Genomic DNA, 9,363 nt, shown 5'->3' on the forward strand with positions numbered 1-9,363 from the left:
ATCTGGATCGGGGGGATCGATCTCGTCGCCGCCCGTGGGCTTCGCCGCCGACGCCACGCCCCGCCGTTCGCCGCAACGTCTTCGCCCGGAGCCCCACCTCACCGGCATGCCCGCGCCCGAGGAACCGTCGCCCACCGCCATCGCCCGACGCCTCCCGGAGCTACCTCGCCGTCGAAGTCGCCGCACCATCGCATGTCGTCCTCTCCATCGCCGGTGCCGCCACACCGGACGTCCCCGAGCCCGTTGCCTTAGTCCCTGCGCCCCGCCGTGAGCATCGCACCCCCCCCTCTCTTCCTCCCCTACGCACGCGCTTCCCGCCGTGCGCGCACCGCGCGCCCGACGCCGCGTCTGGCCGCGCTCACCACCGCTACTCGCTCGCGCGCGCCCGCACTAGACCTCGCCACCACCACGCCCCTCCCTTCGTCCTCCCACGCGCGCTGCCGCCGCGGCCGTCTATGCTCGCCCGCGCTCCGGCTCCATCCGCCTCCCGGCAGCGTCGCTCCACCGCACCCGCCCACGCGCCGTTAGCCGCCCGCGCCCCCTTCTGCTGCCTGTGGCTGCACCGGCGCTGCCGCGCCGCCCCCCTCTTCTCACTACTGCTGGGGCCGCTTCCGCTGGCCCCGCGCGCCGCTGGTGGTGCTCTGCTGTCCTCCGGCCGGCGACCGCCCGGCCTCGCCGGCCTCGTTCGCAGTGGCGGCCCTGGACATGCGCCAGATCGGTCACGCCGAAACCCGTCGCCCGCACCTGCTATGGCCCTGGGCCATTGACACGTGGGGCCCGCCCCTGTTAGATAATGTAAACAAAAAAGGATTAAAAATATAATAATAAAATTAATTAATTAATTAACTAAATTAATTAATCATGTTTTAATTAACTAAATAGTCACTGACTACTGGGCCCCACCTACTAATTAACGCATTTAGTTAGTTTTAAAATTCTGTTAATGCCCCTGACAATGACATGTGGCCCCCACTGGACCCACCTGTCTGGTTTGACTGGTCAACTGACCAGTTGACCTGCTGACATCACTCAGATGTCATGCTTGCATCTTCAGACACTGTTCTGGATAATGTTGGATTTAAATAAATAATTAAAATCAGAAAATGATTTAAATCTTTAGAAAATCATATCTTTTAATCCGTAACTCGGATGAAAATACTTTCTACATGAAAGTTGCTCAGAACGACGAGACGAATCCGGATACGCACCCCGTTCGTCCGCCACACATCCCTAGCATAGCAAACTCGCAACTTTCCTCCTCCGGTTCATCTGTCCAAAAACGCAAAACACCGGGGATACTTTCCCGGATGTTTCCCCCCTTCGTCGGTATCACCTCCTACCGCGTTAGGGCATACCTAGCACCGCGTATTGCCTCATTATGTTTTGTGATGCTTTGTTTGCATTATATTTATTGTTTATCCCCCCTTCTCTCTGGTAGACTAAGAGGCTGACGTCGCTGCTGCCTTGATCGCCTACGGTGTTGACGACCCCTCCTTCTTGCCAGAGCAACCAGGCAAGCCCCCCCCCTTGATCACCAGATATCACCTAATCTTCTCTCTACTGCTTGCATTAGAGTAGTGTAGCATGTTACTGCTTTCCGTTAATCCTATTCAGATGCATAGCCTGTCATTGTTGCTACAACTGTTGATACCTTACCTACAATCCTACATGCTTAGTATAGGATGCTAGTTTATCATCAGTGGCCCTACATTCTTGTCCGTCTGCCATGCTATTCTATCGGGTTGTGATCACTTCGGGAGGTGATCACGTGTATATACTATATACTTTATATACATGACACAGGTGGAGACTAAAGTCGGGTCAGCTTGTTGAGTACCCGCAAGTGATTCTGATGAGGGGGCTGAAAGGACAGGTGGCTCCATCCCGGTAGAGGTGGGCCTGGGTTCCTGACGGCCCCCGACTGTTACTTTGTGGCGGAGCGATAGGGCAGGTTGAGACCACCTAGGAGAGAGGTGGTCCTGGCCCTGGTCGGCGTTCGCGGTTATTTCAAGATAACATGTTTAACAAGATCTTGGTATTTGATCTGAGTCTAGCCACTGGCCTATACGCACTAACCATCTAAGCGGGGACAGTTATGGGCACTCAACGTCGTGGTATTAGCCGAAGCCTTCGTGAGTCAGCGACTGAGCAGCGCGCGCCGGATTGGACCGTAAGCCTGCTCTTGTATTAAGGGGCTAGTTCTGCTTCCGGCCGTGTATGCAACGTGCAGGTGTGGAATGGGCGATGGGCCCAGACCCCTGCACGCATAGGATTTAGACCGGCGTGCTGACCTCTCTGTTGTGCCTAGGTAGGGCTGCGACGTGTTGATCTTCTGAGGCCGGGCATGACTCGGGAAAGTGTGTCCGGACAAAGGGGATCGAGCGTGTTGGGAAATGTGGTGCACCCCTGTAGGGAAGTTTAATCTATTCGAATAGTCGTGATCTTTGGTAACAGGACAACTTGGAGTTGTACCTTGACCTTATGACAACTAGAACCGGATACTTAATAAAACACACCCTTCCAAGAGCCAGATACAACCGGTGATCGCTCTCTCACAGGGCAACGAGGGGAGAATCATCGGTTAGGATTATGCTACATGATGCTACTTGGTGAACTTACCATCTACTCTCCTCTTCTGCTGCAAGATGGAGGTTACCAGAAGCGTAGTCTTCGAAAGGACTAGCTATCCCCCTTATTCTGGCATTCTGTAGTTCAGTCCACATATGATACCCTTAATCCATTTGATACCAATGCATACATATGTAGTGTAGCTCCTTGCTTGCGAGTACTTTGGATGAGTACTCACAGTTGCTTTGCTCCCTCTTTTCCCCCTTTCTATACTTGATTGTTGTGACCAGACGTTGGAGCTCAGGAGCCAGACGCCACTGTCGATGACGACTACTACTACTCGGGAGGTGCCTACTACTACGTGCAGCCCGCTGACGACGACCAGGAGTAGTTTAGGAGGATCCCAGGCAGGAGGCCTGCGCCTCTTTCGATTTGTATCCCAGTTTGTGCTAGCCTTCTTAAGGAAAACTTGTTTAACTTATGTCTATACTCAGATATTGTTGCTTCCGCTGACTCGTCTATGATCGAGCTCTTGTATTCGAGCCCTCGAGGCCCCTGGCTTGTAATATGATGCTTGTATGACTTATATTATTTGTAGAGTTGTGTTGTGATATCTTCCCGTGAGTCCCTGATCTTGATCGTACACGTTTGTGTGTATGATTAGTGTACGATTGAATCGGGGGCGTCACAATTAGGACAACAACGTTTCAACTATTACATGATGCGGTAGTTGAACCCCTTTCCTGTATATGACCTATCATTGCAACAGTAAATAGATGAAACCCACTAGAATGAGTAGTAGTTGTTTGAGCCCTGATGTGCCTACTCATTCATGCGTGTTGTCATGCCTGCTATTGCTTAGAGTTGTGTCAGGTATGATTCATCGGGGATGAATTGGAAAGTTGTGAACATGTCCTACTGCTGAGAGCTAAGTGTGTGAACATGCTTTGGTAAAGGTAGCGGTGAGAGGCCATGTAGGAGTACATGGTGGGTTGTGTCATTGAAACCATCCTCGAGAACTGAGTTATGTGTTTGTGATCCATGAACAGTTACTACCACACATTGGGTTCTGGTAACTCGACCCCTCTCGGCTTATTAATCGCCTCGATCTCTGTCCAGGAGTTGCAACTAGTTTCTGGTGTTTGTAGGTAGTGTTAGTAGTCTACCAAGTGGCACCCGGTACAGGTGGGCTTGGGACAGACTAAGCACCGTGGCACGGTGTACCAAGCATAGATCCATCCGTCAAGGTGGGCTTGGGAACCCTGCATAGATCGTTTGGGGACGTGAGCGACACCCCAGCCGGATCTCCTTGCGGATGGAACCCGAATAGGCGATAAACCTGAACTAGAGACTTGTGTGGTTAGTCAGGTCGTGGCTGACACCCTTTCCAGGCTTTCGCTTGAAGGCTGCCGAGATACACGACGTGTACATGGTGGTAAGTGGCGAGAGCATGTGTGAAGAAGTACACCCCTGCAGGGTTAACATCATCTATTCGAATAGCCGTGTCCGCGGTAAAGGACTTCTGGGTTACCTGTATAATTCATAGACAAGTGAAAGTGGATACTCTAAAATGCGCAAGATAAGCGTGAGTGCTATGGATGGCGTTCTCGTAGGGAGACGGGAGCGGATCCGTAGTGGATTATTGATATGGTTAATATGTGGACTCGTGTGTGCCACCCCAAAAGAGGTACTTGCAGTCGTAGTTTAGAATAGCCACCGAGTCAAAGCTGGCTTGCTGCAGTTAAACACCACCACCCCTTTGTTGATACTGATGCATATGTAGTTTGTTCTGATGTAAGTCTTGCTGGGTACATTTGTACTCACGTTTGCTTAATTTATGTTTTGCAGAGAGACTTCAGTCTCGCTAGTAGTTCCACATGGACTTTGACGTTTAGCTTGTTACCTCAGCTACGATCTTGTACCCTTGGGAGGGTCTTGTAGATAGTCAGGCTTCCTAGCCTTTTTCTTTTGTAGTTGTCTGTACTCAGACAAGTTAAGCTTCCACATGTGCTCGTTGCTTGTATGACTTGAATGCTGGGTCATCAGACCCATGGTTGTAATATCTGGCTCCTCGGAGCCTAATGTATAAATACTTTGAGTCATAGAGTTTTGTTGTGATGCCATGATGTATTTACACATATCGAGCATATTGTGTGTATGATTGAAATGCTTGGTTTGTGTGGGATCCAACAACCTAGTTGTCTATCCTTGGTAGCCTCTCTTAAGGGGAAATGTAGTCTAGTGCTTCCACTGAGCCATGGTAGTCTGCTACAGCCCGGTTTACCGGAGTCCTGTTAGCCTAGTTGCTACTGCTCTGGAACACTTAGACTGGCCGACATGTGTCCTTCTTCGATCCTGTGTCTGTCCCTTCGAGGAAATGTCACGCGGTGTCTTTCGGAGTCCTGTTAGCCTGCTACAGCCCGGATTCCCGGAGTCCTGCTAGCCCAGTTGCTACAGCCCGAATTAACTCACTGATGACCGACACGTTCGTTGGTGGGTCATGTATGCCTGTCCCTCTAAGTTAGTGCCACTTTGGGTTCAGGACTTGTCATGTCAGCTCGGGTTCTCTGTCATATGGATGCTAGCGACACTATCATATACGTGAGCCAAAAGGCGCAAACGGTCCTGGGCCAGGTAAGTTTGCACCCGTGGGGATACTGTGCGTGAGGCCGCAAAGTGATATGATGTGTTACATGCTAGATCAATGTGTCTCAGGATCTGGGTCCCGAAAGGGTCTTGAGTGGGGTTCCACTACAGATGTGGAGACATTGCCGACGCGTGTCTCAATATTATAAAGGCGGGAGCCAAGCTGACCAACGTGGTCCAGGTCATGCTCCATGGGCGCCTCCTTTCTTGCCAACTCTGGGCCACCCCAATGTGGTCCTGGAAGCCCGAAGACCCCCGCACCGTGCAATGCTTCTTCGGCACCACCCACGAGAAGCCATGGAGGGTGCTATTCAAGCCACAGGAAACGTGGCCGACCAAGAAGGAGAACATCGGTCTCGACGTCGAACAACCCGCCAAGGAGGTAATAGAAAATCATCTGCTTTATATTTGGATTTATAATTCCGCAAGGGCCCTTATCTTCGTCTTCTCATTTCTGCAGGGCTGGCTTAAGAAGTTTACACTAATCTCTAGTCCGGCCCCTGCCAAAGGACCCACCAGGTCAGCTCAACTAGAGAAGTTGTTGACCGTGGCGCCGTATATGGCACCTAAAAAGAGGGAGAAGAAGAAGTAAAGGGAAACGAGGGAGGCCAGAGAGGGTCTTCGCCCAAGAGGCCCTCCAGACGTGAAGTCCAGGGACACCCAAGCCCTTTCCACCCACGAGGGGGAACATGTAGAAGAAAAGGAAGAGGAGGAGGAGAGTGACTCCTCCCGCACCAGGAAGAGAGCAGCGTCGGCCGAAGCCGAAGAAGAGCATCCTTCCCCGGCTCCTAAGAAGAGGAGTAGGGGCAAATTGGTTTTGCCCGATGATAGTTCGGACACTGATGAGGAGGCCGCAACCTTCGGGAAGGTCCCAGAGAGGATTACCAGGGTCAAGCCTAGATTGTGCTGAAAGGTGAGAGCTCGAAGACTGTCCAGATGCCGGATTTACTAACCCATTACTAAAATTGTGTGCACTCCCGTGCTGCAGCTCGCCGCGCGACCTCCCCACCGACTAGATCTCACAGGGTACTTCTCCGCCAGCCGATCTGGCGGAGAGCGGAGGCGCATCACACTCCTCACCTCCTCCTATCATTGGAGAGACCGGGGAGGTGTTGTCCCAAAGGACCCCACCCGTGCTGAACACGGGGGGTGATGGTTTCCTGGACTAGGGGGTACTCACCACGTCGTCTCTCGACCAGCTGGATCGGGCCGAGGACCCCCATGGCGGTTCACTATTGGGCCAGTTCGGACAGGCCATGCCGCATACAAGGAGGATCCCACAAGACTTGGTGCCCAAGACAAGGACTCCTCTAAAACCTAGGCCTACGGTGCATATATAAACCGAGGCCAGGCTAGTCAATAGACAATCTCATATTCATTAGATCAGTCTCGTGGTAGACATATGTACTCTGTACTACACCCATATGAATACAATCAAAAGCAGGACGTAGGGTTTTACCTCCATCAAGAGGGCCCGAACCTGGGTAAAATCCCGTGTCCATGTTACCATCACTCCAAGACGCCTAGCTTAGGACCCCTACTACGAGATCCGCCAGATATTGAACCGACACTGGTGCTTTCATTGAGAGTTCCCCTGTGTGATCGGCAAAAGGATATATTGATGGCTCATCTGCAGGTCAACTGCGATGCCGGCATCTTCGTCGCCGGCTCGACTGGTCACCTTGGCTCGACCGAGGACCTTGCTCCATCTCCGATCGTCATGTTCGGACGAGGGCCTTCATCAACATCAACTCCGGTCTCTATCAAGATCAGGGAGGAATCATCCATGGAGCTCGGGGGCTCAACGTCAACATTGCCCTCGGGCGACCGTGCTATTTTTCCGAACATCGAACTTGTATCCAGTGCCACCACCTCTTAGAGCATCGCTTTGATGATCCCTTTGGTGTAATTGTGCAGAATTGAGTCTAAAACAATCATGCAAAATTTCGTTGAGTTCCGATGGAGGAATCTCCGGTAATCTACGATATACCGGAGCCCTGTCAAATCTGGTAGGGAATCTGGACGAGTTTAGGGTGTGGTCTCCAGCACCTAGCTTGGACGTCCTTTGGAAGATCCAACCATTGATTGCCTGCGGAATTCCTATTTCTAAGACCCCTCAAAATTTCAGCTCGATCCGACCGTCCAAACTCCGGGAAGCTTACGATTAGTCCATCACTTTTCGGGTCTATTATCTGCACGAATACGGATCCGACCTGAATTCATGTTTCTTTATGAACGTAATATGGGACAACCTTCTTAAAGGAATTTTCTCCTAGGGTATTGTGCATTGTTTTTAAACACGTGCCCATAAAATTTTAAGCCTCCTCTAAGGTAATCTTCACTATCATGCTGGTGTCAAACCAATCCGGCAATACTGCTCCACGGCTACTGACCTGCGCTAGACACGTCGTCGCCTTTTGAGCCGAGCTCAACTTCTTCGGATCACCATCTCGGCGAGCGAACAAGAGTTCGGAATCAACAAGCATAAATCATCACCAACATCGCCGCCCCATGGAATACACGGAGCGGGAACACAGGCATCGCCGCATGGTCACTTCATCCAACCGGCATTGACCGCGTCAGAAGTTACGACCTGCGTCGGCATGGCCGCACTGTTGCTTATTCAAGCCGATGTCCATCACGCCGAGCTGCTTCAACACCTCAGCTGACACGGCAGCTGCAACGTCTCCATACCGACCTACTCCATCTCCTCGGCTAGACCGAGGGCTTCACCATCTCTTCATCAACTTACTTCGGAGACTTCGGCATCACCAGCCGACCAAATTCATCACATTAGCTGGACCACGGGCTTTTCCTCGGCGAGCCAACCTTTAATAGCATCGCCATGCCACCGCTTCATCAACCATCAGGCAATGGGTGTGCGGATCGAGCCCCAATTTTGGGAGTAACCTTTCTCCAGATTGCTACAACATATAACCAGGTGCTATCAATCCTATTATTTTTTCTTGCTTGGATTTATTTTTCCCAAGGAATTATTACTCCAGTTTGTTTCATCATCTATACATTGGTCTATCAAATGGTGGCCGCATTAACAACGGCCGCGTGGTGGTTCAGTCAGTTTTCGTATACAGTTCGGCGAATGCCGCATCTGGAACTCAGACCGGCCTGCGAATTCAGGCTTGGCCATGCCTTCACCGCGTCACGCCGACGCCCTACATCGACATGACTTCGGCGCTAGGCCACATGTCTTTCAATAAATTATTTTTCCGAAAAGCAATTATCCTTTTTGGACCACACTATTTTATGTGTGTAGGTGATCGACTCCGACTGTGTCACGTAGTCTCTTCGGCAAGCCGATGTCGTCGTCCCAATCGGCGTAAATCGGCTCGCGTGATCACCTTGTTGGTCGTGTTGCCATACCGACGTGTTCAGTTGCCTCGGGGACTTCAGCATCGCCGAGAGAGCTCTACCTCATCGAGTGTTCGGCGCACAGGCCATATTTTTTATTACTCACTTTGCATAAATTATTGATTATGCAACAATTTTTTTATTATTATTCCTATTATCTCCGGCTTGCACTATTTTTTGTGCACGGGTAGATAATCCGGGCAGCGCTGTCACCGCGGCGTACCGACGTACCACGTCACCTCGGCTGACCGGGGGCTTCGTCATCAGTTCATTAACACACACTGGGGGCTTCGGGGTCACACTGCCGGCCTGCTCCGTCGCCGCGGTCGGACTGGGCTTTTCACCTCTCCCATCGACTATGCTGCGTCACCACTTCATCAAGCCGAGTTCTTTACTCGGACATCTCGGGACCGTCTTGGGGGCTGGGATCTCGCCCCGCCACAATCTCGACCTGCGTCATCAACATCGAGCACATTAACCAGCTAAGTCGCTTTCATGCTCAAAAACTTTCATCTTTAAATTTTGTTTGGTTCGACAAGCATCATAATTTTCGGCACAAAGTTGTTTGTGACAAAGTTCCTTGTCAAAACTTTGTTTGTGACTCGCATATTCAAATACCCTGTTTATTTTGGGGGCTCCCTTGATGGAGCTTTTCCTCTTGCATATGATTATACTTCTACGGGTTCGTTCCTTGTTCATGTATTACGCCACAATATGCACCATATTGACCTAAGTGATTTGCAAGCTGTGTTGCCTCGCTCCTGTGTTTACCCCTACGTT

The sequence above is a fragment of the Triticum dicoccoides genome, chromosome 5A (genome assembly GCF_002162155.2).
Source record: "Triticum dicoccoides isolate Atlit2015 ecotype Zavitan chromosome 5A, WEW_v2.0, whole genome shotgun sequence".
Lineage (NCBI taxonomy): Eukaryota > Viridiplantae > Streptophyta > Magnoliopsida > Poales > Poaceae > Triticum > Triticum dicoccoides.